Raw genomic sequence first — 15,534 nt, 5'->3', positions numbered from 1 at the left:
CCCACTCTCCAATAATGCACTGCTCCAGATGGGAGCTGCCAACTGGCTCTAACGGTGATGCTGCCTCCAGAACCTCGGTATGCTACGCTGCTACATGATGTAATGATTACGACAGGGGTAATTTCAAGGCAATTAAAGTCGGTCCAGGAATAAAGCAATGTAGGCTGATGGCTCCAATTGTGTCGCTAAACAACATATAGAGAGGTGTGATTGGAGCGGACAATGGCCGCTTTGTGCCATCCAATACAGTGATGCTCATTGTCGCCGCAATGAAGTGTGTAAGTCTTGTTGATGGTGATTTGGCAGCTTGAGTTTTCATCTCTCAATTTAAAAAGCGGTGGAGTAATTGAACGGGCCCTGTTTGTTCCAGGCCATCGTTAGGGCAAGGAGATAATACATGGGCCTTCTGCGATCCTGCGTTTGCGTCATTTGACATGTTTAGTTCGCCACCATCTGTTCGACCTAGCTAGCTGCCTAATAAAGTGTTTCCTCTCTCTTATGCGCACCCAAAGGAATTGAATGTGCCAAGAGAAGTAGGGGGGCCGAATCCACTACCAGCATCCTCTGGTTTTACTGGGGCACAGAATGGCTGTGAACGAGAAGGAGACAGAGATTCAAATCTCTCGCCATGTTGACAATTAGCCAGTCCTTGTGTTTGAAATGCATCAAGAACATGTCACAATGAGTGTGTTACTGTTTACTGAGGGGAAAAGAGAAGTGCCTGAAAACTGAGCTGCATGTTCAGTTCACCAATGATTCAGTCGATACACCACCGCCTCACGATGCTCTCAGAAAAGAGAACATCTCAGAACTCTGGGGGAACTAGCTAGTAGAAAACTGTTTTGATTGATTTCCACAAACTCTAAAAGGAACTCATTGAGGAGTTACACAGTATGTACTGGAGACTGCTCCATATACTAAGCTCTGGTCTTCATAAACTATTTTGTTCCTTCAGCGGAGTCCCTTGCCACACTACCATGTATTTTTAGTTGTTTTTAGTCGTCTCAATGTATGGCAAGGACATGAATCAATCTACCAGCTCTGACAAGCTGCTCCTCTTTAAAACAATGAACGGCAGACGACCTTCCTCCCTCCACCCCCCCTTCTCCTCCCTCCCTCCACCCCCCTTCTCCTCCCTCCCTCCACCCCCCTTCTCCTCTTCCCTTATTCCCCAGTGCTGGGCTAGCGGTGACTGGAGGATATATTTAGGGGTTTTACAGCGAGTGATTGAAGCGGAATCACAGCGTAGCAATAGCAAGGGGCTGGCACTCTGGAGAGTCCCAGTGAGAAGCACACACTGCTTCAGGACATAAACGAGGACAAGTGTCTCCTCCCTATCGGCTCAGAGATAAGTTCCCCTTCCTTCTCCCAACACTCTAGGCTTTTAACCACTCTTAGTTACACACACAGATCTGGTCATTTGAAAACAGAGCCTCCCACTGCTGTATCTAGGATAGTCCTCTGCTGATTCTATGGTGTGATGAGAGGGACAGTTACAGTTATACGGTGTAATCTGTCATGGACTGACGTCCCAGGGCCCCTCATCCATCAACATGGAGCGCTGGCATTATCGCACAATCAACGCCACGCCAACGGTTTGATGGACTTAACCGGAACTGCCTTTAACATCATGTCACAAAGCATGTTTGACAAACGCATAGAGATGGATCGAACTATGACACCTTTCTGCTCTTCTGACCTCTCACCGACCATATTCCTTTCACTGATATTATTACCACCTAAAGCTGCTGCTAAAGATTAACCATCTGTCTGTAGGTTAACCTCATTACACATTTTCCAACATAGGATCTCTCTGTGGCGCTCTGTGATCCATGACTCATAGATAGAGCCTGCAACTTCTGACCCTGACATTCCCCCATCGCCTCTATCAGATGTAATTCTAACGACATGAGTGTCAGCCCTGTTACAGCAGCCACCTTTAGCTGTTGGCTGTGGGTGTTTCATCTCGACCTGGCGTAACCCTGTGATGAGGCACAGGCATATGACAGTCTTTAATCATGCCATTCAGGGCCGTGTGGTGCAGTGGCGGCGGCGAGGGCGAGGAATTAAAGCACTCCACCAACGGTGACAGGGAATGATCCAAAGGGCGTCCGTGTTGCGAGGTCGTTAGTTAGCGCTGAGCCCGGGGCGGTGACAGCATCGGCTGGCATTGTCAGCGAGCCCACAGTATGAGAGGGAAGGCGGGACCGGCTGAGAAAGGAGAAAATACAGATGCCTAGAACTGGGTTCACATAATATTTGAAATCTTTTAAATACTTTGAGCGTTTGCTTGAACCCTTCTGGAGTTCCAGATGGACGGAGTTTGCACTTTTGGGACTACACTATTGGGTCCAATACGTCAGGCAAGCTCAAACAAGTACAGCTAAAGTATTTGAAATATTTAATTGACTATTTGAACCCAGGTCTGCCGAGGGCTGAAAAGGAAGGATGTTGAGAGGTTAGGAGGGCGGCTCATAGGACCAATCAGGCAGTAGTCCTCATTTGTCTGGGTCTGGTTCAAAGGCAGATCTCGCACTCCCACGGACTGAGCTGAGCCGGCATCAGTCTGGCTGCTGGTGAATGGCTGGACGACCCCAGTCAGGTCTCCCAGAGTCGTCCTCTCTGTATTCCTCTCACACAACCTAGTCTGCCTAAAGGCTTCCATTGGTCTATTTTCTCCCTGTGATCCTCTCTCTAGGCCCACAGTACAGTATTACATCACTGTCATACACTATATATAGGGCCCTGTGTTTTGGACTATCATGTCACATGACCTAGATTTTAAGCTTTTTCCAAAAAGGAGAATTACACCAAAAATGAAAGCAATTGTCTGAGGATGGAGCTGGACCATCTGACATGAAAAGAAAAGGGGGCAGTTTGATGAAAAAGCTTTACATAAAGGTAAAAATCCAGACCGTGTGACATGATTGTCCAAAACACAGGGCCCTAACTATATAGTATCAAATCTAGAAACATGTAGACATGAATATGACTGGTGGTAGTCCCGTGTTTCTTATCTCCTCCACCTAGTCCTAGAATGAATAACAGACGGACCACTGAACAAAGGACAAGACAACTTGGTCCATTCGAAATAAATGAAGTAAGACTATGATAGGCATGTTTTACAATAAGAGTATGTCCGTTTTGCTTTGGCAACAGCTGAACATGCTCGTGGATTTGACAGGTCTAATGCTCCGTGACATTCAAAGGCATGATTCCACTAAAATGGATTAAAGCGGCAATATGTAACTTTTTGGGCGACCAGACCAAATTCACATAGAAATGTGAGTTATAGATCTGTCATTCTACTTAAAATCCTAAGAAGCAGTAGATCTGTTCTATGTGCTCTATTTCTATGCTTCCCGTTCACTACCGTTATTGTTTAATAGTGCTATACTTTACACAGGTGTGTGCTGGCCTAGTACCTTTCTGAGGCCCTTAACCAGTGACATGATCAAATGCAATGAACCAGACATACTGATTACACTTCAAGTGTTGGTAGTAATGAAACTAAGCATAATGGTTTGGGTTTTGCCATTAATAATGAGCTTTTTGGAGGGAGAAATGGTTAAGAGAACTATCAGACAGAGATAATACATTATGAGGTGACATAGTACACCTTTGAGACCATTTAAGTCTGAGTCAATGCAGTTGTGCTATGCCTTAAATATCACTCTCCTTCCTTGCATGAACCAAATATCAGACCCACATCCAACCTATTCTTTTAAACTTCTTCTTCTTCTTCTTCTTCTTCTTCTTCTTCTTCTTCTTCCTCCTACCCACTGTAATTAATGAGACTCAGGCCTGATCTTCTCTTCTGCTTCCCCCTTCCTCCCACAGGTCTTTTGAAGAGGTGATGTGGGCTATGACAGGAGTGACACCTCGCCCCCTTCACCATCTTATCTGTTTTGCAGATGCTTCCCACCACAACTTTATAATTCATCCCTGAGTTCTGATTTATAACAGCTCGCAGTGCATGTCGCTCACTACTGGTCAATAACTATTTCCTCTGCCGAGATTAGATTGTTTCAGATGACCCAGATATTAAATAAGGTTTTTACTCCCTTCCTCGTTTCTGGTAGATTATCTCAGAGAGAGAGGGAGAGAGGAGTAGAGAAGGAATGCTCTAGTTCAACAGTGACCCCTGCTGTAGAGTCCCTCCTATTCCAGTGATGAGAGTGCAGGTTGACCTTTATTGCCCTGGAGGCAGAACTGAGCGATTTCTGCTAGATGGGCCAGATGCAAAGTCGAAAGTGGTTATATAGTGTAAATATTCATGAAAATAAAAATGTATGATTATGGTTAAGCATTAGGGTTAGCAGTGTGGTTAAGGTTAGGGCTAAGGTTAGGTTTAAAATCTGATTTGATGACTTTGTGGCTGTGCCAGCTAGTGACCACTTTGCAGAGCTGCCTCCAGGGCAAGATTCATGCCAACCCCTGCGTTGAGATTATTACCAGGATGTATTATAACAGGTGAGAGGATGTGCTGAAGGACAAAAGGTTAGTCTGCAGTCGGAGACAATCCTCCCCAAAAGGAGGTGTACTTATTTACTTGGTACTGAATTGGCTCCAGTTTGACACATTGTTTGTGACCTTGTCCATCCATTTTCTTGTCACTGACTGCACTGTAGGGGACAGTGGGGTAAATTGAGCCAAAGCGGTAAATTGAGCCACCCTTGTTTCTAGGAAACCATACACAAAATGTATAATTTGACCAAATATTTAGGAAGTGATCATTTCATGGAGTCTGTGAAGGAAGAAACCACATAGAAAAAGTGGTAAGCAAGTTAGATCCAAAAACCTGATTTTCACCAAGTCAAGTGAATGTATTGTGTTAGAGGTTTCATGATGCTTGTATCTAAACCAAAGTAAATAGTTGGGGTCTCTATAAGCTTCAATAGCAGGTCCTAAACCTAGCATGAAAGAGCATTATTGTAGCTGTGTGGGCTAATATAGTCAAAATGTTTGCCTTGGAGTAAGTTGAGCCAATGGCAAGTTGAGCAAATTGAAGTGTTTTCTTCCCAGCCTTAATGCAAGGCATTCACCAGGGTCGGGTGCCACCGCCACTGTCATATTTCTACCTGGCGGTGACAGTGTAATACTCTTTGTGACTTTACTGATCCTGTCCTGCATGTGTGACCGCTCCATGTGTTGTATGTGGCTGGCTAGAGGTAAAGAATAATCACAGATTCCCTGACGCAAAGGAAAGATTTAAGGCTCTTGCCATCAGCCCGGACCGTCAGACACGCAGAGAGGAGCAGCTGCCCTGGGCCTCCAGCGAACATATACATAATCCGCCTGTCATAGGCCTCCTCCTGTCCTACACAGTTGTAACCCACCCACATGCACTAAGAGTCAGCCTGTCAACCTCATTTGTTCATGAATGCAATTCAAATAACTAACTGCCAAGCAGCCAAAACACTAGGCTTGACAAGATTACCATCACTACTAATATTTATCGTAGAGGGATTGGAAGATCAAAAGGCTTTTTCAGTATAAGGCAGAACACTGGAGTATGTGTGTTCAGTGGTCATGAGTTTATGTTTATTAAAGGATGTTGATTTAGACAGGCACCAGGGGGTTGTGGGTAGCCCAGAGCGGGCAGGCTTGAGTGCTGGAGGAAGAGGAGGTGCTAAGCAGGTCTCTATAGCTCCCTAAAAGCTCCCAAAGAAATGTGGAGAAACTTCTGACAATGAAGGAAAGTGCTGCTGTGTTTGAATATGATTAAAATATGGGGGAAACCTTGAGTCCATTTCAAGTATTTGACTGAAGAGATATGTGACCTGGGTTGCTACGCTTCAGCACACCTAAAGCATAACTGACAGCTCAGTGAGGCGCACTGCTCGTTTACATTCAGGTCAAACCATACCATCAGCCTTCAGACTGAATGAGCTCTAAAGGCCTGTAGCGTTGTCTGAGCCACTGATGTCAACCACTTAAGATTCCGCTCAGACAATAAGGTAAAGATGAAACTTTCTCTACAGGTCCTGATAAAACTAAGCAAATGAATATCAGACAAGGACATAGGAAAGTGGTCGATACCGTGGCAGTGCCCACAAGCGAGCAAGTTTGAGGATGACTTTCCATGTCACCTGCAGGCAGGGGAAAGGGGTGGAGGGACAAAAAGGGGGGAGGAGGAAATGGAAAGAGGGAGGGACGACAAGGACACTCATTACTTCAGTCCCATCTCCTTCCTCTCAGGTAACCGTCTGCTTTCTTATCCAGACGGGCTGATGTGAGAGCCCAGATACCCTCCTCTACCCTTGCCACATAGCCAAAACACATTTCATGTTTACCAATGAGCTCACAGGACGGGAGACGGGAGGATGGCGTCATTCAGGGCGACAGGTAAGTTGATGGTGTCAGATCTGTTAGTCTATGTCCTGACTTCACCCTCTCCTCTGAAACTTTTATCACTCTCTATAAACTCAGAAGAGAAGCAGAGTACCTTAGAGGCAGAGGATCCTAAGACGGAGAGACAGGCTGGCACAACTGTTGAATAAAATGGCCACCTCAAAAGGTTCACAAACTCACTCGGTTATTAAAGACGAATATCCAGACTATCCATCAATATATTAGTATTGCATTTTCACTGTGGAAATGTCAAAATGTACTGTAACACAAATCATATTGCCATTTGGGGAGTCTATTACTGGGGTGAGCTACAGTTGTAGGATCTTAATTTGAGCCAGTTTTCTACAGCAGGAAAATGTGAATTATTATGTGGATTATAATTAATGGACATTTATGTAGAGCGTCTGCTAAATGATGTAAATGTAAAATGTAGGGGTTGATACATTTTCATAAGGGAAAATAAAGTCTGAAATGTCAAAGTGGAAATTACAAACTTCATAAGCCTTTATAAACCTCAAATAAACTTCAAGTTGAAATGGTCTGCATTGCAGGAAAGTTCTCCTGCAACAGGATGATCAAATGAAGATCCTACATCTGCAACGGACTATAATGACCCATAAGTAATACAACTACCACTGCTAATAAACCCTTTACAGGGTCAGTACACTTTCTAGATCCTGTCACCTGAGCTGACCTCATAGGCAGTGCTGCAGTGTGAACCTTTGGGGACATTTCCACTCTCCTGTCTGGTCCACTAACAAGCCTGAGCACAGCTGTGTTAGTTGCAGAGATGAGAACAGGTCGAGACACAGCCGTTCAAAAATAGAGACAAATTGTTTGGGGAAATAAACAAAAGGAATTTTACGGGTCTGAATGCAGCAGACACAATCTCTTATCAGAGTAGCCCAGGGCAGTAGGCTTACTTCAGAGACAGTGTGGGCTGAGGCTGGCCTGGCACTGACTATGCCTAGCTAAAAGCGCCAACCTGGCAGTGGAAGAGAGACAGACATTCAGCTCAATAGCAACATCTTGTTAGTGCTTTGATTCTACATTCACTACAGGAGATAAGACAGTGCTAAGATAGTGTTTTGAAAATCACATGATTCCTTGTCTTTGAGGCCAGGCTGGATTCCTGCAAGCTAGATACTGACTGAATAAGCATCTCTGTATAGCTCTCTTTCTCTGTCATTCTGTCTCTTTCTTTTCCCACTCTCTCTCTCTCTCTCTCTTTCACTCCATTTGCTGTGACTGTTTCTTCATGTTGGCATACCCAGTGCGTTCCAATCTCTGCTATGGGAGAAATATCCGTCCCTAATACCATGCTGAGAGATTGCTTTCTGCTCGGAGAACGATAGCCTTCAAAGCTCCAATGCTAATTCCCCTGACATCACACACGCTTGTGGAAGAACTGCTCCACTTGATTCCCTATCCTCAAAGAGATAATAACTCTAATATTAGCGGTAAAACCACAAAGTTTAGTAGCAAAGCCCCCAGCCCCATACCCAGCCTCGTCCAACAGCAGAGAGGACACTCAAATGAAAAACACACATGCTGAACAGAGAGGATGAGGATGGAGATTATGATGGAGACACACCAAGGACGAGGAAGTCGTGTGAGATTACAGTTGTTGACTGTTATACTAACCACACATACCTTCAGCAGTACTGAGTAGACTAACATCTATCATTTGGTGATGGCTATGTAGTGTGTAAGTATAATGCTCATAGAGAGTGCCCACTGGGCACAGATGTCATTTCAACCTCTAGTTTTGATTTACATTTGGTTCAGTTGTCAACTAACTAACGTGAATTCAACTTGAATGCAACAAAAAACTTCACCATGTCATTGGATTTAGGTTAAAAGGTGGGTAAAAAAAGGTGAAATGCCCTTACAGTGAGGGAAAAAAGTATTTGACTCCCTGCTGATTTTGTACGTTTGCCCACTGACAAAGAAATGATCAGTCTATAATTTTAATGGTAGGTTTATTTGAACAGTGAGAGACAGAATAACAACAAAAAAAGCCAGAAAAACGCATGTCAAAAATGTTATAAATTGATTTGCATTTTAATGAGGGAAATAAGTATTTGACCCCTCTGCAAAACATGACTTAGTACTTGGTGGCAAAACCCTTGTTGGCAATCACAGAGTCAGACATTTCTTGTAGTTGGCCACCGGGTTTGCACACATCTCAGGAGGGATTTTGTCCCACTCCTCTTTGCAGATCTTCTCCAAGACATTAAGGTTTTGAGGCTGACGTTTGGCAACTCGAACCTTCAGCTCCCTCCACAGATTTTCTATGGGATTAAGGTCTGGAGACTGGCTAGGCCACTCCAGGACCTTTTTTAATGTGCTTCTTCTTGAGCCACTCCTTTGTTGCCTTGGCCGTGTGATTTGGGTCATTGTCATGCTGGAATACCCATCCACGACCCATTTTCAATGCCCTGGCTGAGGGAAGGAGGTTCTCACCCATGATTTGACGGTACATAGCCCCGTCCATTGTCCCTTTGATGCGGTGAAGTTGTCCTGTCCCCTTAGCAGAAAAACACCCCCAAAGCATAATGTTTCCACCTCCATGTTTGACGGTGGGGATGGTGTTCTTGGGGTCATAGGCAGCATTCCTCCTCCTCCAAACACGGCAAGTTGAGTTGATGCCAAAGAGCTCCATTTTGGTCTCATCTACCCACAACACTTTCACCCAGTTCTCCTCTGAATCATTCAGATGTTCATTGGCAAACTTCAGACAGGCATGTATATGTGCTTTCTTGAGCAAGGGGACCTTGCGGGCACTGCAGGATTTCAGTCCTTCACGGCGTACTGTGTTACCAATTGTTTTCTTGGTGACTATGGTCCCAGCTGCCTTGAGATCATTGACAAGATCCTCCTGTGTAGTTCTGGGCTGATTCCTCACCATTCTCATGATCATTGCAACTCCACGAGGTGAGATCTTGCATGGAGCCCCAGGCCGAGGGAGATTGACAGTTATTTTGTGTTTCTTCCATTTGCGAATAATCGCACCAACTGTTGTCACCTTCTCACCAAGCTGCTTGGCGATGGTCTTGTAGCCCATTCCAGCATTGTGTAGGTCTACAATCTTGTTCCTGACATCCTTGGAGAGCTCTTTGGTCTTGGCCATGGTGGAGAGTTTGGAATCTGATTGATTGCTTCTGTGGACAGGTGTATTTTATACAGGTAACAAGCTGAGATTAGGAGCACTCCCTTTAAGAGTGTGCTCCTAATCTCAGCTGGTTACCTGTATACAAGACACCTGGGAGCCAGAAATCTTTCTGATTGAGAGGGGGTCAAATACTTATTTCCCTCATTAAAATGCAAATCAATTTATAACATTTTTGACATGCGTTTTTCTGGCTTCTTTTGTTGTTATTCTGTCTCTCACGGTTCAAATAAAGCTACCATTAAAATTATAGACTGATCATTTCTTTGTCAGTGGGCAAACGTACAAAATCAGCAGGGGATCAAATACTTTTTTCATACCCTCACTGTATGTTGATGACTTTTTGCAAATTCAATCAGTTTTCCACATTGATTCAACATCATCACATAGATCTTTTGGATTGAAATGATGTAGAACCAGTGGGTTCAACCAGTGGGTATGTTCTCCTCTATGGTGCCTTGTGAGAGGCTGAACTTGGAGAATAGACATGAGCAGCTCTCCCCCTATGGACTTCATTAGATGGGTGGATATATCATTATACAAGTGCTGTTGGTTGTCTCTCGGTGCTCTTTTATTGAATAACAGGTAGAATGCAATCATGACAATTCAGAGACGCAGCGACAGAGATAGACAAAGGGAGATCATTTACATATTGCACTGTAATGTTGTGCAGCGCTAGCCCGGTAATACACACATGCGTACCCACGCACACAAACACACACTCAAGGACGCGTACTTATCTCCGTCTCTTCCTCTCCGTTCAGCTCATGCTGACATTTTGTAAATGAAGGGGGTGAAATGTGGCAGGGAATGATAGAACTGAGCTAGGCTCATTACAGACCTATTTGAAGTGACCTACATGGAGAGAACGCTGTCAGGGAAAGTGGATTTTTTTATTCTGTTAAATGGGTGTCGGTGGGTAAATGGCATCTGCTATCTGTGCCACCCATTGTCATGGCTTTGTGGATGGGATGGGACAGGGTCAATGATACGCCCTATGGCTATCAGTGGCGTGTATTCATGGATGCCAAGGGAAGCCAGGCTGCACTGTTTGACGTGACTGTAAGTTAGCCGTAGTTGGATAGCTAGCAAGCAAGGGATAAGAACGTTGCCTGCCAGTATGGCAATGGAACAACTGGGTTGCGTCCATAGATACAGAACAAAAGACTGAATGACTGGGTCGCGTCTCTGGCAACCAAACCAATATAACAAACGACCAGCTGGCTTGGGTCGCAACCCTAGATTTGTGTCGGGACTATATCTTGTGGAAGGATTAAAAATTATTAATAAATTAATCAAAATAACGTTTTTAATGAAAATATGTAATCATTATTTGAATATGTTGGTAACACATTGTATAAAAGTGATAATGCCCTCGAAGCTGGTGTTTGGAGGATATATTGGCACGGTTTGCAATATATCGTCCAAACACCAGCTTCGAGGGCATTATCACTTAAATATATTACATAGAACTTTGTGACATAGGCATTTTTTGAATCGAGCATTGCGGATAAGTGTTTTCCTTAACAAAAATGCTTAACGCAAGGGGGGTGTCACGCCCTGGCTCTGGGGAGGCTTGTATGTTGAGCCAGGGTGTGAGTGTTCTTTGTTTTTCTAGTTCATGTATGTCTATGTTGGCCAGAGTGGTTCTCAATCAGAGGCAACGAGTGTCAGCTGTTGCTGGTTGTCTCTGATTGGGAACCATATTTAGACAGGCTGTGTTCCCACAGTGTTTGTGGGATCTTGTTCCAATTAGGTTTGTGTTTGAACCGAGGACGTCACGTTATCGTTTGTTGTTTTGTTCGTGTGATTACTCATATAATAAAAATATGTTCACCATCCACGCTGCGCCTTGGTCCTCTGTTCCCGACGATCGTGACAGAAGATCCCACCAAGACTGGACCAAGCAGCGTGTCCAGGAGCCATCGCCAGGGAGATCTCTAGCGGATCTCCTTCGCCTCCTCGACTGGGTCAAGCCGTGTGAGGAAGAGAGAGGCTGGACCTGGAAGCAGAAGGGCGAAAGTCTGGCGAGAGACATGGAGACCTGGTCCACGGGTAGGAGAGACGCCCAGAAATTTTTTAGGGGGGGGCTCACGCCGTGGACGACGGGGCAGCAGGAGGCCGCCAGGTTACGGGAGTCACTGGTCACCAGGGGGAAAGAGGATGTAGAGGCACGGCGAGAGGTACTGGGGTGTGTTCCCAGTACGGTCCGGCCTGTTCCTGCTCCCCGCAGTGGGGCCAGTGGTGTGTCGTTCCCAGTGCGGTCCGGCCCGCTCCTGCTCCCCCACCAAGTCAGTGGTGCGCTCGTCAGCCCAGCTCGGCCCGCTCCTGCTCCCCGCACCAAGTCAGGGGTGCGTTTGCATCAGCCCGGCTCGGCCCGTTCCTGCTCCCCACACCAAGCCAGTGGTGTGCGTCGTCAGTCCGGCACAGCCCGTGCCTGTTCCACCGGTGCCTGGTTCGGCATGGGTCAGCTGCTTCACGCCGGAGCTAGAGCAATCCGCTCCACCAGTGTGCAGTCCAGCTCCGGTCAGCAGGGCCAGACCGGACCAGGGGTACTTTGGGGGGTTAGAGAGGGAGTGGGGATCATGCCCGGAGCCGGATCCGCCGCCAAGGCGGAGTGCCCACCCGGTCCCTCCCCTGTGGTATTTGGTTGGCGCGGTCGGAGTCCGCGCCTTTGGGGGGGGGGTACTGTCACGCCCTGGCTCTGGGGAGGCTTGTATGTTGAGCCAGGGTGTGAGTGTTCTTTGTTTTTCTAGTTCATGTATGTCTATGTTGGCCAGAGTGGTTCTCAATCAGAGGCAACGAGTGTCAGCTGTTGGACGAGGACGTCACGTTATCGTTTGTTGTTTTGTTCGTGTGATTACTCATATAATAAAAATATGTTCACCTTCCATGCTGCACCTTGGTCCTCTGTTCCCGACGATCGTGACAGGGGGCTCATACGCACGGTTAATTTGCACTATAATTTTAGAGTCAACAGCTTTAGCAGTGTGTGCCACCTGGAAGCAATGCCGATAACGACACATGACAGCTATTTGCTAAGTCCATCAGGCTCTTCGACTTCTTACGATATACGATAAACTTAAAAGTTGTATAGACCTCCATTAATATTTTCCGGAAAAGCACATGGATGTGTGTGAAATGGATGAGCAAAACGTGGGATTTTGTCATACATGAGAAAACGTGCCGTTTTACTTTTGTCTAATGCTAGTAGCCTAGTCAAGGATGCATAATGCAATATTGGCACTACACTTGAGACAGACCAATTGGAATAAAAATTTACCTTGGATTTGGAGGTTTAAAATATCCCTCTGGTGGCCAAGTTGACCTATTTTAAGAAATGCCAGTGATTGATGCATATAAAGTCTAACATCTTTGATAGGCTGATGCAGAATTTGTTTCAGGAAATAATCACTGCCACCTGGTCAGGTTAGCATAGGGATATATGTGCTAGGTTATGTAATGGGAACAGCTAACATGTAGCGTTTGATAACGTGCAACTACGTCAGCGATTTTAATTGGCTGATGCGCACTTTGAGACCGAGAGAAAGCTTAAACTTAAAACTTTTTTAAATGTTTGCAAGTATGGTCCCATTATATCCACGACCTGTACTCACCACCAACCGCGTATTGTTTGTTTGTGGACTCTGAGAGTGTGCTCACCGGTCACGTGTGCATAGTTATCCAGCAGGTGCGTCCGCTCAGTAATTAGAATCTTCTGTTGAGGGTTCATCTTTATTCGTTGAATGTTGATGTGATATTATGTCCTGAGATATTGAAATGTATTGGCCATTCAATATTTAAACTATTGATAAGTGGGTACTGATTTTGGAGTGACATGTTAATTGATTAAATACCTGTTTAGGTACATTTTGGATTAGCTACTACTGTTAGGAGCTGGAGCCACTATTTTACACACACACACGGACACACACACACAGACACACACACATATGGACACACAGACACAGACACACATGGACACACGCACACAGACACATTCACACAATCTTGCATAGTCTCACTATTTGCAGGATGCTCAGTTAAGAGTGATGTACAGTGCATTCGGAAAGTATTCAGACCCCTTGACTTTTTCCACCTTTTGTTACATGACAGCCTTATTCTAAAATGGATGAAAAAAAAAAAAATTCCTCATCAATCTACACACAATACCCAATAATGACAAAGCGAAAACAGGTTGTTCAGAATCTTTGCAAATGTATTAAAAATAAAAAACAGAAATACCTTATTTACATAAGTATTCAGACCTTTTGCTATGAGACTTGAAATTGAGCTCAGCTGCATCCTGTTTCCATTAATCGTCCTTGAGATGTTTCTACAACTTGTTTGGAGTCCACCTGTGGTAAATTCAATTGATTGGACATGATTTGGAAAGGCACACATCTGTCTATATAAGGTCCCACAGTTGACAGTGCATGTCAGAGCAAAAAACAAGCCATGAGGTCGAAGGAATTGTCCGTAGAGCTCTGAGACAGGATTGTGTTGAGGCACAGATCTGGGGAAGGGTACCAAAAAATGTCTGCAGCATTGAAGGTCCCCAAGAACACAGTGGCCTCCATCATTCTTAAATGGAAGAAGTTTGGAACCACCAAGACTCTTCCAAGAGCTGGCCTCCCGGCCAAATTGATCAATTGGGGAAGAAGGGCCTTGGTCAGAGAGGTGACCAAGAACCCGATGGTCACTCTGACAGAGCTCCAGAGTTCCTCTGTGGAGATGGGAAAACCTTCCAGAAGGACAACCATCTCTGCAGCACTCCACCAATCAGGCCTTTATGGTAGAGTGGCCAGACGGAAGCCACTCCTCAGTAAATGACACGACAGACCGCTTTGAGTTTGCCAAAAGGCACCTAAAGATTCTCAGACCATGAGAAACAAGATTCTCTGGTCTGATGAAACCAAAATTGAAATCTTTGGCCTGAATGCCAAGCATCACGTCTGGAGGAAACCTGGCACCATCCTTACGATGAAGTATGGTGCTGTGGGGATGTTTTTCAGAATGGGAGAAATTCCCCAAATACAAGTGTGCCAAGCTTGTAGCGTCATACCCAAGAAGACTTGAGGCTGTAATCGCTGCCTCTTCAACAAAGTACTGAGTAAAGGGTCTGAATACTTATGTAAATGTGATATTTCCATTTTTTATTTTTAATAAATTTGCAAAAGTTTATAAAAACCTGTTTTTGCTTTGTCATTATGGGGTATTGTGTGTAGATTGATGAGGGGAAAAAAACAATTTAATCAATTTTAGAATAAGGCTGTAACGTAAATAAAATAAAAATAAATCAAGGGGTCTGAATACTTTCCAAATGCACTGTAGGCCAGAGAATGACGTGAGATTAAGAGCACAAGGTTCTCATCAGGATTATAGTTATCTCTGTCTCCCACCACTATCTCTGCTATCACTCTCATCTCTCTCTCAGACACACTCACACTCCAAGCTATTGTCAAAAGTCTCTCATTATTCAAACATCAGAGTTTAGCCCTCCAGCACATGCATTTATTTTTATAACTACAACATTATTATGAGACCATTTCATCTTGTGCCACATTCATTTTAAACTACCTGTGTAATGTTTGTAATCTGTATAATGTGCAATGTTTGTAATCTGTATAATGTTTACATACTGTTTTACCCACTATATACGTACATCACAGGAGGTTGGTGGCACCCTAATTGGGGAGGATGGACCCGTGGTAATGGCTGGAGCGGTATTGGTGGAATGGTATCAAATACATCAAACACATGGTTTGGCTCCGTTCCAGCCATTATTATGAGCCGTCCTCCCCTCAGCAGCCTCCAGTGATGTACATACTGTATTCTAGTCATGGCTCATCCTATATAACTACTGCTGCACCTTTTCTATTTATATACTGTCCATGCTGTCTATACACACTATTTATATATATATATATATATATATGTATTGTGTCATTTTGGAGTCACTTTTATTGTAAATAAGAATAGAATATGTTTCTAAACACTTCTACATT

The sequence above is a fragment of the Coregonus clupeaformis genome, chromosome 15, assembly GCF_020615455.1.
Source record: "Coregonus clupeaformis isolate EN_2021a chromosome 15, ASM2061545v1, whole genome shotgun sequence".
Lineage (NCBI taxonomy): Eukaryota > Metazoa > Chordata > Actinopteri > Salmoniformes > Salmonidae > Coregonus > Coregonus clupeaformis.
Note: the sequence above shows the minus strand (reverse complement) of the source record.